The sequence below is a fragment of the Pleurodeles waltl genome, chromosome 9, assembly GCF_031143425.1.
Source record: "Pleurodeles waltl isolate 20211129_DDA chromosome 9, aPleWal1.hap1.20221129, whole genome shotgun sequence".
In the NCBI taxonomy this organism is placed as follows: Eukaryota; Metazoa; Chordata; class Amphibia; order Caudata; family Salamandridae; genus Pleurodeles; species Pleurodeles waltl.
This window is the reverse complement of record NC_090448.1, coordinates 894,923,392-894,947,095: the sequence shown is the minus strand read 5'-3', so window position 1 is coordinate 894,947,095 and position 23,704 is coordinate 894,923,392. Positions and strand designations below refer to the sequence as shown.

General features: G+C 44.0%; 1 protein-coding gene across 2 annotated transcripts in view; it reads right to left on the bottom strand.

Moving 5' to 3' along the window:
- PPP4R4 (protein phosphatase 4 regulatory subunit 4) overlaps window positions 1-23,704 on the bottom strand; it is a 1,510,494-nt gene that overhangs the window by 1,350,612 nt on the left and 136,178 nt on the right. The gene's annotated exons all lie outside the window — the stretch shown is intronic.

The window sequence follows — 23,704 nt, the reverse complement described above, 5'->3', positions numbered from 1 at the left end:
CCAAGTGCTGCCAAGAAGGGCAAGGGGCCTGTACCAGCAGGCAGGAAGGACAAGGAGGCTGCCACAAGTGCTGCCCGGAAGAGCAAGGGGCCTGCCCCAAGTGCTGTCAGGAAGGTCAAGGAGGCTGCCACAAGTGCTGCCAGGAAGGGCAAGGAGCCTGCCGTAAGTGCTGCCAAGAAGGGCAAGGGGCCTGGTACAGGGACCCAGTCAAAGCCCACACCACCAACCATGGTTGCACAGCTGTCCGAGGCTGCATGGGATGGGCTGGAGCCTCTCCCCACCACTACTAGCAGCAGCAGCACCACCTCCAGCAGTGGGCAGCCGTCTGAGGCTGTAGGGGATGGGCTGGAGCCTCCCCCCACCACTACCAGCAGCAGCACCACCACCACCAGCGGGCAACTGTCTGAGGCTGCAGGGGATAGGCTGGAGCCTCCCCCCCACCAGCAGCACCAGCACCACCACCACCAGTGGGCAGCAGTCTGAGGCTGCAGGGGATGGGCTGGAGCCCCCTCCCAGCACTACCAGCAGTAGCAGCACCACCACCACCACCACCAGCAGTTGGCATCTGTCCTAGGCTGCTGGGGATGGGATGGAGCCTCTCCCCACCGGTGGCTGCAGCATCAGCGGCACCACCACTGATCAGCCGTCACCGCCGGTGGGCGGTCTGTAGTCCTGCCTCCATGGGCTGTTGTGCGGCCTGCCCCCTGCAAATCTTGTGGGAATGACACCCAGCAGAAAGACTGTGACCTTGCACTCCCCAGGATCTGAAGCACAGGGCACGATGCCCCCTCCAGAACCAGTGAGTATGGCACCCACTCACCCCATCCTCAGCAGGATCAGAAGCACAGGGCACAATACCCCCTCCAGAACCAGTGGGTATGGCACCCACTCACCCCATCCTCAGCAGGATCAGAAGCACAGGGCACGATACCCCCTCCAGAACCAGTGGGTATAGCACCCACTTGAGAGACTCCCTAGGATCAAGCACAGGGCATGTTGCCCCCTCCAGAGCATGTAGGCAAGTCACCCACTTGAGGGACTGTGGCCTTGCACTCCCCAGGTCCAAGCACAAGGCATGTTGCCCCCTCCATCTGCTGGCTGAGGTGCCCCACCCATTCCCCGTCCCCCAGAGGTGCCTGCCTATTTTCCAACGGATACCCCTGCAGTGTTCTCTCCGTGTTGCTGTAGGAGACAAGTGGGACCTTGGACTTTGTCATGTTGCTCTGTGGCCCACCCGCATTGAGGACTGGGATGTGTCCATTGAAGTGTACATATGTATATACCATTAGATTGTATTTTCTTATTTCTACTATATTTATATTATTACACTCATTTTCATCTATTACTGTTGTACTTGTATTATTCGTGAGGGGTACGGGTAAATATGTTTTCTTACTGCATCTGATTGTGTTTATGGCGTTGGGGGTGGAGGGGTGTATGCTGCATGTGTGTGTCACTCGCTTTTCCCCCCCTCCCCTGTGTGCTAGGTGGCTGTACTCGCCATTGTTGTCTTTGCCGTTGTTGGTGTTCGTGGTGGAGCAGGACGTTGGAAATATCTGCAGCTCGGGCTCCATGGCGGCATGGTTGTTCACATTGTCTCCAATGGTGAGTCCTTTCCCTTCTGTGCAGTGTTTCCGACAGGCTTTTGATGTCATTGGTACCGCCCTGGAAAAGGTGGCGGATTGGGTTGTCTTAATACGGTGGGCGGAACATTGGCTTCCGCCTGCCTGGCTGTTGCTGGCTACCGCTGTGGTGGATGTTGTTTCCACCCTGGAGGTCGGTGTGGTAAAGTGGCTGTCTTTAGGAGTTCTCACCGCCATGGTCATAATTTGGCGGTAATTACCACCGGCCTGTTGGCGGTATTACCGCCACTTTATCACCAACCGCAAGGGTTGTAATGAGGGCCAATGTCTTTTACCTATGTGTTTTGGTTGGAAGTGGAGTGGGTGTATGTGGTGTGGAGATGTATTATGAGGAATTATGGGGGTTGGATTGGAACTGTTAGTTGTGGAATTGTGTGTGGTCGAATTGTGTGGTGTGGAGTGGATTTGTGTTGTGGAATTATGTGGCAGGGTGGATAGATTGGGGTTAGAGCTGCACAAAATAGATAGCTCATATCAGCATGTGTAGACACCAATATATACTGATGTGAAGATATACTGACATCAAGATACACCAACATTATATGCCAATGTCAAAATAGGCTGACGTCAAAATATGGCGGTCCAGGTACGCAGTCGTCAAGATATGCCGACTTCATCATACAGTAACATCAGAATATGCTGATGTCAAGGCTTGAAAAGGTTGTAGTGCTGGCTCCAAAATGCACGAAACACAACTCAACATCTGCATGTGTGCGCGTGCCTGCTCATGTCTGAATGTGTTTAGTTTCATGGTTGATACGTGTATTTCAATGTATAATATCTAGCAAACATAGTGCATGCATATCACCTATCTTTAATCCACCATTAGGTAGATTAGATATCTATATTTGCATATTATACAGCTGCATGGATTGACGAAGGTGGGTTATGGAAAGACAGTGGGATGGTAAATGAACAAGCCCTTCAAATGCCCCAGACATTACCCTTGGCAGAGCCCCTTGCAAGCAGAGCCAGCAGCATGAGTTGTGAAGCATTTTACAATGAATTGGAACGTTACAGTAACCAGTTGTGCTCTGTCCAACTGTATGCAAACATATGTAAATGCAAGCAATTGTCCTCATCTTACTTGCAATGGGAACAATAAAGTGATTCATGTGCTAGATGGTGCACTCTGCCACCACAACTACCCCATTCTCCAGACCCATTAGATCACAGCTCAAAGAGATACTTTTAAGGCTCGGGAGCGCGCAAGCGCCCTGGACCATGTTGTAATCTCCATGTGGGCCTCTAACCACGTCCATGTCACGCCCGTCACTATCATTAGTTTTTGGGCTTACCTTTTAAAAATCCATTAATTCCATTTGTGAAAGGCATGCATATGTCATGCCTTTTCCAGTGTTTAACCCTCATCGAGCGCACATGTAAACTACTGAAAACATACGAGATGCCATGTTTTCAGCATGGCTTCTGAACTACTTTATCTTTTCCTTTCCTGCGCAGCGCGATCTCGCTGGGCAGAAGTCGAGCGCTTTGCATGACATCGACCCTGTTACATGGATAATTGCACTTTTGCCAGTAACATGGATAATTCCACTTTTGCTGATAAGTTTTACTGCAAGCAAACTTCTGTTTCCTTTTCTGTGTCTCCTTTACACTCATGGCGACCATCAGCTTGCATATTTAAAACTGTTTTACTTTTCATTATTACTCTATGTGTCAAGAAAAGTCTGGTTAGGATTTTACAGTGCTAATAGCTCTAACAGGAGCAAACGTGAGACCCGTTGAATTGCAAATGCTTGATTCGTTCGGGCTGTCATGTTAGACCATTTGCTGCTCCGCTGCCAGTTTGAGTAGCAAGACAATTGTTGCTGACGTGTATTGATTTGCCGTCAAAAGTCTGCATGCTGAAAAAGGTCAACTGAGCATTCTGTCCTTCTGCAGTCGGTAAACTGAGTACCATTAAATTGGGCAATAGTATCACCTGTTAATTACAGTGCCTAGAAACAGCATATGCGGGGAAGAAGCGTTACATATGAAAAGACATTATGAAACTGGTAAAGTCCCATTCTGAACTGCCAAAAATCCGGGATGCCTGGACATCCTGCTGGAGCTGCACTTGGGTATACTGCGTTATATTAGGAAATTAATACATTGAATAAATGTGTATTCTCTGCAACATGCGCTGTAGCTTGAAAACTATGCAGTGTATCTTGCAGTGTTTTTAGACACTAGGGCTGTGCTGCAGAATATATTTACTTCCATTCTGAAGAAGCGTGGCTGGCACCAAGTCTTGGAAGATCTCAGACTTATACCCGCCCTACCTCACGTGGTGCTAAGAAAGGGCAGTGTACCAGGGCTTGACTGGTTTGGAGGTAAAAGTCACAATGCAGGGCCTTGGTGGAAATTACCGGGGATAAAGGAGAAGGAAGACTTTAATGACAAGTGTGTGTTTTTAAAACATTTTGAAAAGCTTTTTTACGTATCAATAAAGTAGTGTGTGTGTGTTATCGCACTCAAGATAAAAACTGAAAAAAAAGTTGTTGGAGTGGGTCTTTTAAAAGCAATATTAACATGAAAAGCTTGCAATGTATTGTGCAATGAAGCTACATAGAAAATGTGTTAACATAGAAAATGTTGCACGCGTTTGAAATGTGCCCACGGGGAGTGGTTATCAATGTATTCGAAAACTAATGAAAAGCCTGTTAATTCTGAATTTTATATGCATAATGTTTGAATTTATATTAGTATATCATAACTAGTGTTATGTGTTAAGAGTTTTGCTTTATTAAAATTAGATGGCCTTAGCTTAGCGAGGGTCTGAGCCTAGCTGCCTGGCCTCATATTAATCTGCATTTTCTAACATGAAACGTGCTCTTTTTTCTGAAGGACGCAAAGCTGTACTTTTCCAGAAGATATGTGTGTGTGTGTAGCCGTAGTAAGTTTTTTCTCATAAAAACCGACTTGCTCAAGGAGACGTTTTTGCTGAATGCAACAGTGTAATTCATAACAGGTGCAGGGTTAGCTCGTGTAGGAGAAAACAATGGGGACACTGACTGGAGCGCAGAGTGTAACTTTTCGTACCTGACATTCCGACCGATGAAGACATCAATAACATGGACCAATCCGCGACATAAGAACTGTGGCTTGTGGAAAATTCTGGCAAAATGTGTGAAGAATTATTGGACAGAGATAAAGAAGCACCAATTTTTATCCAATGAGGAGTTATGGGCTAATTAGGTAGTTTTGATTTAATGGAGTGATCCACGAAGAAACGCACTCCCAGAGACTTCACTTCGCTCACCCACAGAGACTTTTCACTCCTTTGCTTTTAAACCATCCTCTACCCAATCTTACCTGATACTTACTTCTCCTCCATATGAGGGAAGAGTCCTATTCCTAGCTATGCTATATCGAGACTTTGCCCCTGTGTATGGTAAATCGACTGATGTCCTGAGGACGAAGACTGATGCTGTTTGCAGATCTATTGGATTGGTAACTATCTGATGCAAAAATTGTAATTGTCTGTTTGCCTTTTCTTTCTAAGTACCAACTGCTATTTTGACAGAGGCCATAGTTTAGATGTTTTCCAAATTTGTGTTTGCTAAAATGTTTTGCATGAAGTCCAACATGCTAAGGCTAATTTGGGGTTAGTTGAGGTTTTCACAAATATCTGACGCAAATAGACAAGTGACTGAGTTCTTGCCTTGTTGAATCATGTATTAATGGGACTTTGCTAAGTTGCTTCATATTAATGATGTGTCTAAATGCTGACTGACTATTCTCTATGCAATGATCAACTGTGTTCTAATTGCTAATAATTAGAGGAGTTTCTAATGAAGTTTATTGCTATTGGGATTAACAGAAATAATATTAGATTGTAACCAATAGGGAAATAAAATATCCTAACACTCAACTAAATTGGTGTGGTTATTCATGACTGAAAGGTCCTGGTGTGTTCAACTTATTGATTGTATTAAACGATATTGATTGACTTGTTGATTAAATATTGAGAATATTGATTGGGTTATTGGACTATTGACTTGTGATGCCAAAAAGATATCTCATACTGGGAAGTCCCCGAACGTAGTCCAAAGGTTCATCGACCTAGGCATGTCTCCTTGTAAGTTATCAAGGTTCTGACGCGTTATCAAAGTCAAACACAATGCTTCTTTAAACAATTAAATAAAAACATATTAAACATGCACACACTTTACATTATCACTAGAAAAATAGCATTGTTAAAACGCTTCTGGAAGCGTGTGTGCGTGCTTTAGAAACCTATTTATTTACTTTTCTAAAGCGCGCACACTCTTCCCGAACCATACTGATTTAAAAAAAAGTTTGTTTTCTGTTAATAATGAAAGATGTGTGCAGGTTTAGAATGCCTTGTGCTTACCTTTTATGTATTTATCTTAAGCACAATAAAAAAGTTATTTGCAATGCGTCTTAAAACAAACTCTGATTACTGACAAAGCAGTGCAGGGGCAAAAACAACCTACAGCAACGGAGCTAGAAGCGAAGTAACTAAAAGCAATTATGAATTTATCTTCAGGACAATAAAACGCATGAGTTTCCTAAGCATTTTAAAATAAAATAAACAAACTCTGATTAGCGACAATGCAGCACTGGGGAACAAACAACCTACAGCAACTGAACTTCAAGTGGAGCAACTGGAAGAAAAAAAATTATAAAGTGTATTTGCAACGCATTTTAAAATTTAAAACAAACGCTGACTACAGACAACGCTGCAAAGGGGCAAAAACAACATACTGCAACAGAGTTCGAAGCGGAGCAACTAAAAGAAATTATGAATTTATCTTTAGAACAATAAACCGTGTTTTTGCAAAGCATTTCAAAATTAAAAAAAAACAAAAAAAACTCTGGTTAGAGACAATGCCGCGCTGGGGAACAAACAGCATACTGCAACGGAGCTTGAAGCAGAGCAAGTAGAAGAACAAGGAACAAAACGGCAAATTTTGACTGCAGGAGCACAGGCGCTGTGCTGATCAAATGGAGCCACGTGTCCTTATCAAACAAAGGCTGTGTGGGCTTTAAAAGCATTTCACTTTAAAAATGTTGTTTACACATGCATTCATGTAAGGATAAGCTGTGGAGGCAGAAGCACGTACATCAGAACACAAGCTGAGGCCAGAAACAATAAAAAAAATAAAATAAAAAAAAGTTCCCCTGAAACAACAGATAAACAATCGATGCGTAAGGTAACTGTGCTTAGCCGGTGCTCTTCCGCCAGGAATGGAAGTGATGTACTGGCTGCTCGAACCAGTTGGGAGGTAGCAAAAAAGACCAACACTGCAATCAATCTATGGCAAGCAGCAGGTGGGATCTAAGTCCTTTTACTGAATACAGCAGGTTCTGCAGACAGCGCATGTGCGCTGCCTAGGCTCAACCTAAGAAGTGCTGAAAAGAGGCAGACTACTTAAAGATGCATTCACAATGTGAATTCAGCACTTCGCATTTTAAGTATAATCTTGTTTATTAATGGTTTCAATTTATAACTGGGGCATGTTGATGATGTGCACAGAACATTGATATTAAAAGTGCTATTTAGAGGATTAAAGTAATTTCAATGAAGTAATGTGAACCCTGATAATTCCAAAAAACAATCCACGAAGGAAGCGTGATTGGTTTATTCTCTGTTGTCAGCCTCTGGGATACTAATACTCTTCCATTGGATATATACAAATGAAAAACACCTCTCATTAGATTTAGGAAGGCCATTAATCCGTCACTTTCTCTGATAAATGTTGTTCAGTGGTTATATTAATTTTTATTTTTCTATTATTTAAGTCATTTAGGCAAGGCATCAATAGCTAGTTTCAGGAACTTTAGTTCCGAAAAGCTACTGAACTGTAAAGATATCAGGAAAATAATGATAAATAAGGGAAAGGATTCTTATACAACCTGAGACTGGTCCATCCTATCCTGTGCTGTGTTTTGACTGGTTGGTAAAACTGCACAATAATTCTATGCATCGCTCTTTTCTCTTGTAACGCTACCTATAATGTAATTCTAAATATATTTACATGTAGCTTGCCACCTGTATACATTTGACACAACATTTTTCAACAGTTTAATAGAGTGGAATAAACGAAAAATTCTGTGCCATGGGAATGGAAGGTTTGTTCCTAACACACCCTTCATTCTGAATTCAGCACTAATGCTGATCACTGCAAACAGGATTTTTTCACCCAAATAGGCATACACGCCGTGCATAAATTTTACAATGGCCTAGCATTTCTTGCCTTTACCATTTTCACCAGGAACTCAAAGAAAAAAATGTTGGAAAGTATGGGATGTTACAGCATTATCCCAATTCCAACCTGAAGTACTCACAATGAAGAGGTGTGAGAAAATGGATTATTAGTTGAACTTCATTAATAATTACATTGTTCCTCACTAGGTCCAGCAAGATCGCAATAACTATAAACCTGAGCGCAACCTTTGGTAGAGGAAAAAAAAAACACAACAAAAACCCCACTCCAATGCATAAAAATAGAGGACATTTTATTGTGCAAATAGGCACCAAAATGAAAACAAATTTGATGTAGGGAAGCGTAGATATGATTTTTCAAAGTTTTAGGTGTATCTAGCACCAAAAAGCACAAAGGGCTAACCCCGGGTATATGGACGCTCTAGACTGAGTTAAAATCAAAAGTTAAGGCCAACTGCAATGGAGCGCAGGTCAGATATGGGTACAGGAGGCTGCTCGAACTGGCCCATTCTTGCAAGCAATGTGCACCAAAGGAGCTATACAAGCTGTCAGATCCACTTAACAAGTTCAGATGGAAGGAGGGATGCCCTGACTAGTGCATCTGTGAAAGATAGCGCATATGCACTCGCCCTTCTCTCACTGCAGTGCCTCATGCACCAGTAGAACATAGTACGAGCGCAGGCACTCCTTCTCCAGTTGCAATGTCCGTGCACCATTAGATATATCACAAGTGCACATGCTTCTTCACCTACTGCAATGCCACCTGCAGCAGCAGAAAATAGCACAAGTGCATGCACATCTTCTTCCTATGCAATGCTCCAGGCATCAATAGATGCAGCAAAAGTACAAAAGTACAAGTACATGCTCCACTTCACCCACTGCAATGCTCAATGCACCAATAGATATAGCAAAAGTACACGCGCCCCTTGGCTTACTGCTGTGCCCTGTGCGCCAGTAGCATATAGCACAAGTGCAAGATCCCAAGCGCTCACCGTCACGATCCACGCACCAGTAGAATTTATCTAGTGCTGATTAATTCCGCAGGCGGAATTGATTAGTAATTCTGCATTACAATAGTAACACAGAATTACTAAATTCCTCCAATTCCACCCACCCCTAGTCTTTACACCCCTGCTTAGTCTGAGTGATTGAGTGGGAGCCTCTCCCTGTGGATATAGTTACTAACTTGCTACAACTGTGCAATTCCACAGATGCTACCCGGTCTTTCTCCCTTAAAGACCTCAAGGAATACCTACTTTTATCTGCCTCCTGGGGATATTGATGGAGGAACTCTGGGCAGTGTACATGGGTTCCAAGACGAGAAGTAGATTCACCATTGGCTTCCTTACCATCCTTTCTTGGGACCTTGGTAGGCAAGCCTCATGTAGTTCCTCCCCCCAGTCTGTTAAGGTACCTTGGTTCTTGCTCACTTGCTGTCTGTGCTCTCCAGACCTCAGTGGAGTGTAATACCACCTGCTGACTACCTCCTGGCTATCACAGCTTCTGGTATGTAGTGCAGTTACCATACAGTAGCCAGCGCTGGTACTGATGCAGCCTCCAATGACCTGGAAAGTAATCGAGCTGTCAGCTTGGTTGCCCGATCCAACTAAAGCAGTACGTGGTGGAAGGGAAAAATGCTGCACTGCTCTACCTGCTCAACCATGCAGGTGTGGCTGTTTCTGTTAGGTAAGGAAGAGGGGGTGCTGAGAATAATCTTTGGTAATTTAGGAGATTTTAAGCAGATCTGGGACATTGTTGGGCTCATAATGAGCAGACCTCCAGGAGAGACCTAGATTAAACCCGTGATTGGTATCAGCCTGCCGTCACGTTCCTCTTAATCCCAAGATGTCCTCTAACCATGGTTTCCCCTCTTTAAACTAATTTTTCAAGATCCTGAAAGAATCAAATAAGGGTGGGTTGGACAAACTGCAGAAGGAGGAACAGGAGGAAGCCACAGACCTGCGGATGCAAAACCCTGAAAGAGAAAGAATGGATGGGAATATTGGCAGTTCGTCTTCTGATGAAGCAGGAGTTGCGTTAGAGGTCCAGCAAGCTGTAGGGGCCTTGCCCCAGGCTGGTCATTGTCTAAGCATCCCATTGACAAATAGTTTTCATGTCTTATCCGACTCTGATGTTTCCACATTATCTGTGGCTAAGAGCGTAAGTCTGGGAGGAGAGACGTGCATGCAATCCAAGCAGTCAACTAAGCAGCCTAGTGAACCTAACAGGTAAGAGGAATACACCCCAAAGTGTATTTCTAGAGTTGGTGAAGCTACTCAGGATCTTCAGAGTGGCAGAGTTTCTGCTTACCCTCAAAGCAGAAACAAAGCAAAAATTTAGAATATCAGAGCAAAACCAAAAAGAGATTTGAGGGGTTTGTCGGGCTCTGGAAAATACGTTTCATAATCTGTCACAGTGCACAGAGCTTTTGAGAGAAGGGGTTGCACAAGTGAAGAGAATTTTAGCAGAAACACAAAGGAAATTGAAACTCCGCAGGAGAAAAATAAGCAACCTAGAGATGATGTTGAGAGGCTTGAAAGTCATTCAAGGAGAAACAACCTGAGATTGTTGAACATTCCCAAAGAGGCCAAAGGAACAGATATAAAGGCATTCATGGTAAGGCTTCTGATGGAGGGATCCCTAAAGGATAGACCAAATGTCAACCTTGACACAGATATTCAGAGGGTACACCAAGATCTTTTTGGGTGGAATTCCGACAGCAAAACTCCAAGGAATATATTGGTGAATTTGCAAACCTGTGCTTTAACAGAACTAATTCTCTCAGCAGCCTTGAAGTGTAAATCACTGACATACAATAGCGACACTTACCAGATCAGATCGGATGTGGACCGCCTTGCTGCTCTATAACAGTTGAAGCTTGGGAGGAAAATGAAAGACCTAAGAGACCACAGTTCAGGTTAAATTGCCAGCATCATAAAGGTCATGTGGAGGAATTAAATGCATACCGTAAGGGGGTGGCGGGGAGTGAGGAAGCAGAGAAATTAAGTAAGAAAATCAGATTATCAGCAAATCCTAATAATAATGGTTGAGAACCATATCAAGGCTGTATTACGGTTGTAGGTAAATAGCAGAATAGATTTGGAGGAATCACTGTATACTGCACAGATGAGAATTAAGTGCAGGGGTTTGTAATGTAGTATTAATTTAAGTATGACAAATGGAGGCCAGAGTTAGCGGGACCCCTGGTTTTACCCTGGAGAGGCCCTAAAAGTGTAATGTTAACGCTGTGTATAGCTAGGTGGGTTCCTTAAGGTGAGTGGCAGGGTGCAATCTAAACTTGAGGAAGGAGTTAGTGGATTTGCAGGTGGAATATAGGGCTGCCTTAGAGAAAAAGATACAAGATAAGTGAAGCAAAAGCAAGATACATCACTTTGAATATGGAGAGAAGAGCGGTAGACTAACACAGAGCTTGCCAGGAATCAAACTGACACACTGGTGGAAACAGGGATGGGATGGGATTTGAAGGTAGGGAACTATCTTAGGGCGTATCCAGACCCTCACAAAATTATAAACTGGTTGTCAAGCAAGAGCCCACCCAGGTTATCAAAGGAGCACAGAGTTGATCTTCAGGCAGAGATCAGTGAGGAAGAAATCAGAAATCAGGTTGCTATTATGAAGAAGGGAAAATCAATCAGGATACACGCTGAATTGTAAAAATGCCTGATTGAGAACCTTAGTTTGAGTTCAATGTTGCATCTGAAAGACCAGATTAGGTACTTAGGGGTCCAAATAACACACAGATTGCACAAGCTCCCTGGAAAGAATCTGGCTAAAGTTAGCAAGCAAATCACCTGGATGCTAAGGAGATTTGAAAACTTGCCACTTGGTATACATGAGAGGGTAAATATTATGAAGAAGAAGGTTCTCCCGAAAGTGACTTTCTTGCTTAATTCCACTGCCTGTAAAATGCTAAGGATGCAACTGGGGGCAGGTTAGCCTTAGCCTAGTTTAAAAAATACTGCTATGCTTTCCAACTTGCCCCGGAACTCCTGATTGGTTAAAAGATGATCTTAATCACCCACTGCAGGAGGCAAAATTAAATAAGTGGGGAGAATTGAGAGATGACATGCCCTGATCACCTGACATGGGCTCTCTCACAAACAGGAGATGAAGTGGCAAAATTTAAAATTCTTCCATTTGAATTCTTGGTGGACAGCGCAGAAACTGGCAAGAGTTGGGTACTAAGAACATGAACCTTTAAGGCCTAGCAGGGAAAATAAAAAAAGACGTATCCCTGTGCTATTGGGATATGGTGGCAGCAGTGAACAGGAAAAGAATGGAGCCCTGCAGATATGGAAGAACTTACCAGAGCTCATGAGTCAGTACCTATAGCAGGTATCTCTTAACTCATTTTACACAACAGTAAAGCCTGCACCATCGAAAGATGAGATATCTGTAACAGTCCAATGATGATCCCATAGCTCCGCTGAAACTGGTCACCTGGGCTCAGTAGGATTTTGACTTCTTGCAGCTTGTGTGTTCCTGGAGCTGAGCACTGGGGCTAGTCAACTTACACTCTTCTGTCCTGGGCCCAAGTGGGGCGCAGGGCCAGCCCTTGGGTTTTCTCTCCACAATTTCCACTGGTCCAGAGGTGCCCTGAAAAGGCACCCAAGGAGGCCACATTTATGCCTGCCTGGGATAAGCTTGGAGAGGAGGAACTCCCTGACATATAGGAAAAAAGGGTCCCTGTGGTGTCCCTACCCACTTTGATATAATTTCCTGGGGGTCTGGCCCTAAACAATCCCACAGTGCACTGTTCTGCCAAAATCCAACATGACAGAAACGTTCTTTACCTGGGCAGAGCTCTTGGCCTAGGTAAAAAAGGAACCCTCCCCCTGAAAACCAGTTTTCCCCCCACTGGGATTGGGGCAACTCTGGCTACTTGGACAACGGCAGGGACAGGTCTAGGTGTGAGTTGCATCTGTCTGTTGCAAGGGATACTCCTTTAAAGCTTATGCAGTTGGTGGGTACATCCTGCAGACCATCCTGACAGGAGGAGGTCCCATGTTATCCAATCCAAGGCCATTTTGTTCCCTTTACTGGGAACCATTCACACCCCCTTGCTGGGACAAGCAGGCTGCCAGGTGACAGTTGAAGATTAACTCTGAAAGGGCTACTACAGGTTTTAAACAGTAAAAATCAAATGTTCTAGAAGTGGCATTTCCAAAATAGTAATTTAAATTCTACCTTGATCATTAGATTTTAAACTACTATTCATTTGAGTCAGTGAATCATGGTTCTAGCTATTCCCAAATTAAACTGATTCATTATAAGGTGTTATAAATGCAATCCAGGGCTTTTGTATAGGAGAGCCACAGTGAAAAATGACACATATAGCTTAGGGGTGATTTATAAGCATTAAAAAGGAAGATTTGGCCTGGCAAAGGGTTTAATTTGCCAGGTCAAATTTGTAGTATTAAAACTGCACACTATGGCTGCAGAGGTAGGCCTGAAGACATGCTTTGCCATGTCACTTTAGTGGTGGCACGATATATAATGCAGCCCACTAGTGATATTTAAGTTACAGGCTGTGGGTATTGTGGTTACCATGTACTGGAGACTTATAGGTAAGTTTAATGTTCCAATTAGGATTCTTTTAACCAATCAACAAGTTTCTAGGGGTCAGAGCACATGCACCGGGGCCTGGTTACCAGGAACCCCGCCGGCGTACAGAGACAAACACAAACAGCATCAGTTAAGAAAAAAGAGGATGAGCCTTTAAAAATAGGCATTTTCTTAAAGGAAGTAGTAAATCAATGTGGAAAATCCACAGCATGTACTCTCAGCATTTGCCAGGCACTGTTACTTCCCTGTATTACTCTGTATGTTGGAATGAGGTTTCATGAGCACTTTACCATACTTAGTCAAAGCTCATTGATCTCTCAACAAAAGGACAGGTTACCCATGTTATTTCAAGCTTCCAATTGGCATCAACTTAATGGTGTTTAGGTAAGCCTTCAATTCGGTTTATCAAATCCATGCAATCAATCAGTAAATAGCTGCAAGACCTGCTCAGAGTTTTACCATAAAGCACCAAGAAATGAAATTATATCTGACGTGCTGCAATTTGTCCAAGACGTAAAAGAACAAATAGCAGAGAGCAACTTTCACTCACTGGGTGCCTGAGGCAAGCTGATCTCGTCCTCAGCCACGGCTCCTGTGTGCCGGGGCTGAGACCAGCTCATCCTGCACCTGGCCAACAGGGGGAGCACTAGTGCTCCCCCGTGGGTCTCCCACCCACACCCCCTTCAGGGATGGAAGGAGAATAGCTTCCCCTTCCACCCCTGACCCCCCCGGCAATCTGATGACGTCAGCGTGCTCACAGCCAATAGCTTTCCAGCGTGTGGAGAGAGAGGACCCAAAAGAGGGGAGTCCTTATCCTGGGCGGTGTTTGGGGGTAGAAAACAGACACAGGGGGAAAGGAAAATGTTTTCCTTTCCCCCTGTGCCCGTCTTCAATGGATTCCTGCTCCACGATCCAGGAATCCACCACTAGGCACCAGAGATGTGTTTTTTTGTTTATTTTGGGGAGCGACCCCTTAGGCAAGGGTCGCTCCCCTGGGGACATTATTATATCCATGTTTCAGCCCCCATGGGGCTAGATCGGCCATGTTTCTGGCTGATCTCGCCCCCGGGGGGGTGGGGAGAAACCCACTAGGCCCAAGGGATTGTGTTGTGTGTGTTTGTATGTTTTTTGTGTCTTAGGGGGCACCCCTTGGGCAAGGGTCACCCCCCTCAAAAGGGCCACATTAGTGATGGCCATTTTTTTTTTAGACCCATCTGCCCCCAAGGGGAGAAGGAGCCACCAAGACACCAGGGATTTTTTTTCTTTGTTTTTTTTTGTTTTGGGGGTGCCCATTTTGGCAAGGGTCTCCCCAAAGGGGCCACAGAACTGTTGGCCATTGGCATTTTTTTATGCCCATCTGAATCCACTTAGGCATCGGGGATCCTGTGTGTGTGTTTTGTGTGGGGGGGCGCCCTCTTTGGCAAGGATCACCCCCCAAAGAGGGCACAGAGCTGTTGGCCATCCCTGCCCCCCTTGGGGGCAGATTGGCCTATTTTCTTTAGGCCCATCGGCCCCCAAGGGGGCAGAATCCACTTAGGTACCAGGGACCTTGTTTGTGTGTGTGTTTTGTGTTGGGGGGCGGCCCCTTTGGCAAGGGTCACCCCCCAAATGGTACACAGAACCGTTGCCCATTTCTGCCTCCCTTGGGGGCAGATCAGCCTATTTTTTGTAGGCCTATCTGTCCCAACAGGGGCCAGAATCCACTTAGGCACCATGGAAAAATTTCTAAATGCTTGGTGGGGGGGTGCTTTTCAGCTGGCGAAGTATTTGCATTTGTGATTATAACAGTTTATTTCTCCTTTTTGTTCTAGTTCAAAGCCTTTGCTTCCTTTGCTGTGGTTTTTGGCAGTGTTTGGTATGCATAGTTGAATGTTTTAGGTAAGTAAAAACTATTTACTCCAAAGGAGTATTGTTGCCATGTGTAAATGACATGTTTGTAGGTGGTGTACTAAGTGCAGAATTGTGTGTGATTTGTGCACAATAATATTTGTGTTGTCTTATGTCTAATTTGCTTTTCTTTTTCCTTTTTAGTGGGATATCATTGGTGATTGCTGAGTCTGTGCAGAGTAGTTGCTCGGGAGTCTAGCTTTTTCAGGCAAGTGAGTGGTATTGTTTTGGAGTGCATAACTCTTTGTGATAAAGCCACACTTTGTTTATTACATATTTTAGACCGTGCTGGTTGTTGATGGCCCATTTGTCAAGTTACAATTCTTAGAAAGGATCATGGCTAGCTGCGGAGTGGCCACTCAGCAGGTTGTTGGCATGCTTTTTTAGCTATCTTTTGACCATGATTATGAGACTGACTCTGCATCTGAGGCAGAGGAGGAAGTGAGAGATTCTGGCTGTGAGTTTTCTGTCCGAGAGGAATCTTCTGAAAAGGAAGCCACTCTCAGTGCAGATGAAGGGCCTGTTTTAGAGGAGGACACTGATGTGCCAATAGTAAAGCAGCCTGGGACACAAAGGTTTCCCATTGGAAGACCTGAACTCTGGGTTGCCCCAAACATGGAGCAGCCACAGTTGCCCGCCTTTAATGGTCTCCCAGGGTGTAGAGTGAATACGGAAAATGTTTTGCCTGTCAATTTCTTTCAGTTGTTTATGGATGATGTATTTTTGGAAGAGATTGTTGACCAGACTAATTTGTATGCGTAGCAGTATCTGACAGACAACACTGCCAGACTTAGGCCTCAGTCTAGAGCCACCCAGTGGATTCTCACAAATCTGGAAGAGTTGAAAAAGTTCCTGGGTTTGACTTTTTTGATGTGGTTGATAAGGAAGCAGTCACTGGCTTCTTATTGGTCTACTACTCCCTTGATAACAGCTATATTTCCTGCAACAATGACTCGTAATCAGTATTTGCTTCTTCCTCGGATGCTGCATTTTGTTGCCAATGCTTTAGCCTTTCCATGAGATCACCCTGATTGTGACCGTCTTTTTACGATTAGGCCTGTCCTTGATTATTTTGTAGATCGTTTTTCAGAGGTGTGTATGTTCCAGGCAAAGACATAAGCATGGACGAGTCTTAGGTCCTGTTCAAGGGGCGTTTGGTTTTTAAGCAGTACATTCCTAGCAAGAGAGCATGGTATGGAATTAAGATGTATATGCTGTCTAAAAGTAGTTCAGGATATGTGTATAATTTCCGGGTCTACACTGGTAGGGATTCCAGTATTGACAGCCCTGGTTGTACGCCCACTTTTGGAGTTAGTGAAAAAATTGTGTGGGAACTTGGTAGACGACTGTTTAACAAAGGTCACCGTTTGTACATTGATAACTTCTACACTGGAGTGCAGTTGTTCAAGAAATTGTTCAGAGTAGACAATGTTGCACAATCCGTTCTAACTGGAAAGGCTATCAAAGGGAGCTTGTCTGTAAAAAACTTGAGAGGGGACAGTGCAGTGCCTTACGTAATAATGAGATGCAGCTCTGAAATTTGCAGACAGGACGGATATGTACATGCTAACCACTATCCTTGATGAGAGTACTTCCCAATGACTCTTTGGGGTCAGGTTGCGGAAGGGCGCAAACTTGTGTGCATTTTGGACTACAATAAGCACATGGGTGGTGTTGACAGGGTAGATCAGAAGTTGGAACCTTACACTGCTCTTCGTAAGTCTTACATATGTTATAAAACGTTGGCCATACATTTGTTTAATTTGGCAACTTTTAATGCTTTTATTGTGTTCAAGGATTGTTAACCTGAGTCAAGGATGACATTTGTTAAATTGCAGGGGTCAGTGATAGAGAGCTTTATTGTGGTGGAACAGGCAAGAGTTCCTGGAGTAGCAGTGGTGGAGGATGTGGCTAGATTGAAAGATCTACACTTTCCTGATCACATTCCTCCAACTCCCAAAAAATGACTTGCCCATTAAGAAACGAAGAGTCTGTGCACGAAGGGGTAGCCGGATATACTGGCCGGACTGTCATTCAAAGCCTGGGCTGTGTGTGGCTGGCTGTATCAGGAGTTACCACACACAGAAGAATTACTGGCAACTACTGTGAGTGTAAACTGCCATTTTATATTTTCATATGTTCAGTTTCACAGTTCCTATAACTGTCATGTATTCAGTTAGAGCTTTTGTGTTTGTAGTTTTGTACTTATTTCTAATTAGTTAGTGGTTTTGTTGTTGTTTAAAACAAAAAAAGTGATGGCAGTGTGCATGTAGTAGCGCTTGGCTGCTGGGGTGTGCGGAGTGGCGCTTGGATGGAGGTGTGCGCGGAGTGGCACTTGGCTGGTGGTGTGCGGGGAGTGGCACTTGGCTGGCGGTGTGCGGGGAGTGGCGCTTGGCTGGTGGTGTAAATAGTGACTTGCTGTTGGCCACTACAACACACTGCCAGCCAAACACCAGGCCACTATAACACACTGCCAGCCAAACGCCAGTCCACACATCAGCTGGTGTGATTGCTGTTTCAGGCATGTGGGCCTGTAGCTGCAGTGATAGTTTGTGAGGGATTACTAAATCAGGCTGAGTATATTTGAGAGTCTAGGCCCTTGTGCACCTAGTACTCCTCCTTCATGCTTCATTCTCTTGGATGATCCTGAGGAGACCGAAGGGTGGACATTGAGCAGGAGCAGTTTCTGCAGGTCTCCCGAACTTTTGATCCAGTATAAGATAATAATCTTGATACCAGGATCGACAGGGACTCATAGTAGTGCTGTTATGGCAGGTTTCCTTAACCTTACTGAGGTGAAGGTAAATTCTGACTGCTAGGTACTGAAACCTTTAAAGTCTGGCAGTGAGTTTTTGGGAGGCCAGAATAAAATATATAATGGTACTCGAACTGTGCACGGATAAGGGGTCTAGCCAGCATGATTCTATAGAGGTTTACAGAAGTAGGATTTTACAAATCAAAGAGAGCTGCATGTTTATTTCCTTTGCTGCAGTTTGGTGGGGAGAAAAATAGATTGGTTTTGAAAAAATCTCCAGGTTTCTTACTTTTGGTGAGGTGAATGACAGAGTTGCAAAAGTTTGCTATTCAGCCAAAACAGTTGTGCAGTGGATTCAGTCTCTCTGGTTGCAACCCTCTCAGTCTTGGCACTAATAACACACAGGAAGCTCACCTTCATCTTCCGATATTTTAATAGGGAGTAGAGTTCTGTGTAATCAGTGTATGTTTTGAAGATCAGATCATGATGATCGAGGGACCATAAAGGGCGGGTTGCACAGATTTTGAAGAGAAGCTGCAAGAGGGATAAGCCTTGAGGAAGTATAAAAACAATTTAGCAGTGCATGTGTTTGACCTGACAGCCTTGGGGTGGTCTTCCCCAGACCCTTTAGCCTTTTACCTCCTGTTTTGACTGTATCTTTTTGTTGGCCTTAGGACTCTGAGCACTTTACCATTGCTGGCCAGTACAACAGTGCATGGTGTTTCTCCCCTAAACATGGAAACATTGGTGTGTCCACAATTGGTATATTTAATTTACATTTAAGTCCCTTACAAGGTTGTATAGTATGTACCAGGGCCTGTAAATTAAATGCTACTAGTGGGCCTGCAGCATTGATTGTGCCACCCACAAAAGTACCCTTCCGAACCTATCTCAGGCCTGCCAATGCAAGTCCTGTGTATGCAGTTTCCCTGCCACTTCGACTTGGCATTTAAAACCTCTTTCTAATCCTTAAACGCCCCTTTTATTACATATAGGTCACCCCCTGTAAGGCAGGGTGTTATGCAAGTAAAAGGCAGGATATGCATTTTTAAGTTTTACGTGTCCTGGTAGTGAAAATCTCCCAAAGTAGGTTTTCACTACTGTGAGGCCTACTCCTCTCACAGACCAGCATTGGCAATTCCTTACTATACTTTTATGCTGTAATTCCTTATCAGAAAGGAGTAGCAACTTCATGTTTCATATCATTGGAATGGTAATTATAAATCCTGTTTACTGGTAAAGTCGGATTTAACATTGTTATTTTAGAAATGCCAATTTTAAAAAGTGGATATTTATGTGCTTTTAATGCTCTGCGTGCCTTGCAGCCTGTCTCTGATACCATCTGGGCTAGGTGACAGCTACACTTTGTGAATTCCCACTAGACAACCACAAACACAGGAAGGGTGGGTTTGACAAAGAACTCATCTGCAATCTGATGGGCCTTCCTGGGCTGGAAGGGTGTAGAGGAGCTAACATTTACACCTCAATAGCGAAGTCCCTATCCCCACACACAGGGCTGCTTACACCTTACTTGTAATCTGTAGCCAGGACTAGGAAGAAAGGATCTCTGTGTACTTCAAGGAGCTGCTTTGAAGTCACCCCCACTTCAAAGGCACAATATGTAGGGGGTCTCTGACCCTACCAAATCAGTACACTTCTGGAGTTGGGAAGCACTCTGCTAGAGTAAAGACTGCTTTGCTGTAAGGACTGCCACTTTGCCTGTACTGGCTGTTCCAAGGAACAGATTCTCTGCTTTGCTGTGCTGCCTGCTGATCTCTGCCCTCCTGAGGATATGGACTGGACCCATCCTGCTGAACCCAGAGTGACTCCAAGGGCTTTCTGTCTTTTCCCCTGTTCTTCTGTTGTCTCAGGGTCATCAAAGACTGCAACTCTCCTGATGCTGCTGGAATCTGCCATCCGTGAATCCTACCCTTCATACCAGGCCTCAGAAGTGGGTTCTGCAGCTGATCTCTGCAAAAACCGACGCATTGCCTCGATTGCATGAGAAATTCCACCTCATTGTTCCTTTGATGCTGACGCAGAGGCTTTTCAATGATAGCAAATTCACAGCCTGTGGAGCCTGTGACAACACATTACCTATATTTCAGCAGAGTCCGACAATAATGCAGTGTCCCGACTGCATGGAAAATACCAACCCATCATGCCCTCGACGATGATGCTTTCCTCCATCAAAGGTACTGCTCAGAGGACCCTGCATGGGTTCTGTAGCCGGTCTACCACCCATCGCATTCAGCCTGAACTCTGGATTTGCACTGGTCCCTCGCAACCTCAAGTAACCTTTTGACCACTAACAACATCTAAGCACCATTTCTGATTTAATCTTTTAAAAGTAATATCTCAAATTCTACCGATTCGATTTTTTTAGTAGTTTTGGCCTTGTTTTACTTAGATAAATATTCTCTATTTTTCTAAACATGTGTGGAGTCCTTTATGTGGTGTTAACATTGTGTTACTGTAATTTACAGGCAAGCGAACTGAGGTTCCAAAGGTTGCACATAACCATCTGGATCTTCTCTGCCACTGAGAAAACCACAATGTAAAGTAGTAACACCAACAGTTGAAGTCTTAAGGCTCTTGTTTTAGGTTACGTATTTAAAGATTACTTAAAATCCAAAGTTTTCTTGATGCACACTGCCAAAATCGTCTCTCGGACTGCAAAGATAAAATGGCATTTGTCCTAGAACTCTGTGGTGTTATGAACCACCTGCTGCACCAATGGCAAAGGTTGCCACTGGGTCTGCCGAGTTATTTAAGTGAGCTCCACTATAAGAGTGGGCATTTTCTACAGATTTCCGGACAAAAACGAAATAATACTGTGAGGGAATACCATAATAGTCCAGAGGGGTAAAGGCTAAAAATAACTGAGAAAAAGATGCAAATAGATTCAATGAGCCTAATAAAAAAAACGTAAGGAAGAAAAATGAGGGAGAAATGAAAGACGGATAAACAGAAATAGCAAGAAAAAAGTGGAGAGTGAACGGCAGAAAAGAGGGGTGAAAGGATGGAGGGGAGAGGAAAAGTACAATTGTTAGAAGGATGGATGGGAGTGCTGAATGGACGAGTAAAAGGACGTATTTAAGAAATTAGGTTATTGATTGAGTGGGTGAAATCGTTCTTAAGCAACATCCACAATTCATGTCTGGGTGAACTACAAAAGTGACCAAATTAATCTGTGATTAATCCGCTGGTAGCTTGGCATAGAAACAGTCAGGCTTAATTTAGAGGCACAGTTTTAAGTAGTCATGCAGCAAACAGACAGTAATAGAGTGCTAAAAGGTGACTGCCTGGTTACACCCAGACTGGGAAGGTAATGCATCCCGATCTTGCAGTATGCACACAATATAGTAATCATGGATCACAACAAATCAGGCCTACAGAGAGTCCTTGACACATTTCATAGGTTTAAAAAAGGCCAACAAACTACGGGTGAGCCTACGCAAGACCAAAATCATCATCTTTAAAAAATATCTGCACAAGAAACAATTGGTGACTCAAGGAGCTACAAATAACAACTGTAGCACTGAAGGGGACAAACCTATGGTCCAACCACCGAACAGAATTCTGAAAGTTCTGAAAGCAAGACTGATCTCAGCTCTGAATTACGGCCACTTGCCTTTCCAGGTGGTGCAATTAAAGAACGTTCAAATCTCAGCTTATAAAAGATTCTTCTATGTACCTTGGCAAACCAGAAGAGCGAGACTGAGAATGGAGTTATGCCTCAGGCAAATGAATCTTGAATGCCAAGACAACCTACTAAAAATACTACATCAGGAACCTGTGGGCCCCCAAAACACCCTCAAGGAACACCTCAAAGTAATTTTCAAGCTAGGGGCTCCCCATGGCAAGTGTATCTGTCTGTGGCAATCAACAACCTGAAAATCGAAGTCAACAATCTACACTGACATACCTTTTTCAGCTTGTAAAATGACAGTGAACTTGTGGGTTAAAAAAATCTCCCGAGACCTGGGCACAGAATGTCTCCATCGTTGTATCATCTCTGAACAGGGAAAGCACAGCCCTACTTTCACCAAGCCGTTACAGTCCAAACATGCAGGAAAATCCTATACATGCAGCGTCTGGTACTACCAATTATGGACGTCAATACCTTCTGGGCAAGTCAGGGTGAGGGAAAAACTTGAGGACTGTGTAACTGCTGCAGATAATCCTGGCTCCACTTACTGTGCTGCGGCCTCAAACTTGCCAGTGATTGCCACCACTTGTTAATCCCCGTAATACTCGCCTATGGAATAAGAACCTGCAGAACAGACTCAGACATGTGCTTCTCCATCAACACTCCAATGATCTTAGCAAACTGGCCATATTTACTGATGCCATTCGATCAGCAGTTCATTAGTCACTGGTGGGTGCCATCGGATTAGACTCAATGTGAGCCACACACTGTCCCCTATTGAATCACTCTCCCTCTCCTAGGGCCTAAAGTCCCAACCTGTCCCTTAGTTCCCCAGATCTCCCGCTTTGGCACTTTAGAAAAATGGGTGCATCTCCCATGCCCCAAGAGACAACCTGTACCTCGTTGCACATCAGGAAGTGTTAACAGCACATTGCTCGCTTGCGATGTTGCTTCTTTCAATTAATTTGAACCCCTAGATGTTTCCCGTATTAATTTAATATCTTTATTTTTTTAACTCAAGAAATACTGTGCATGTTGTATGATGTAATGATGTTAAGTAAATGATCATGAATAAATGTATTCATTCAGTAATAAAGTGAAAATAAAAACAAGAAAAATGCCACACCAATTTAGAAAAATACAGTATAATTTAATAAATGAAACAACACTGGGACAAATAAAATAAAATCAGTATAACCAGAGTTGTGAATTTTAAAAATGTATTTTGAAAATAGCATCTAAAATATCCAAGTGCCAACCTCGGGCATATCCTCTTTGAAATTGTGGCTGATTGTACTAGGGCACAGATCAAATACATGAGGTGGATTGGGCCTGGTCTCAGCTTACCTTCGGACTTAGAAGAAATTTTGAAAAAAAGTTCCTGAGAAGGTAAACTTCAAGGCAGTCATCAGTGTTGAAGAAGGAGAAGTCATCGTCAGGTAGCCGCTGGACGAAGATTTCTATGTTTGGACTTTGTCACTTTTTTGGAAGACAAAAATCTCCAGCGGGATGAAGCTGCAGGCTATAACAGACAAGGGATCCATGAGGCCAGATACCCTTTCCAAAAGGTCCCACTGATGAGGAATTACTGCTGCAGAGAAGAACGTAGTGGTTGCTATCGCAAAGTCAATCTGACAGATGAAGGACCTCGGTGGATCGAGGAGCAGCTGGTTCCAGGCTCCTGATGGTTCTAAAGGCACTTTTTGGTGACAATTTTTCTAACTCCCAAGTTTCAAGTTTTGGCTGGAGAAGCACCTTTAGCACCACTTCCAAGGGTCCAGATTGGCTGACCACCACTTGGAGCTCAGGACTCACTGTACGCACAGGCAATGTGCAGAGGTCAACGTCTCTGGATCCAATCTCCCTGTAGCAAACACAAAAGTTGTAGCTACCATGTTGTTTATCAGCTAGGGAGGGGGAATTAATGAAAATGTATATAAGGGGTCAGGAAAGAGCTATCCTGACCCTCTAGGATAGATGGAGGGGGT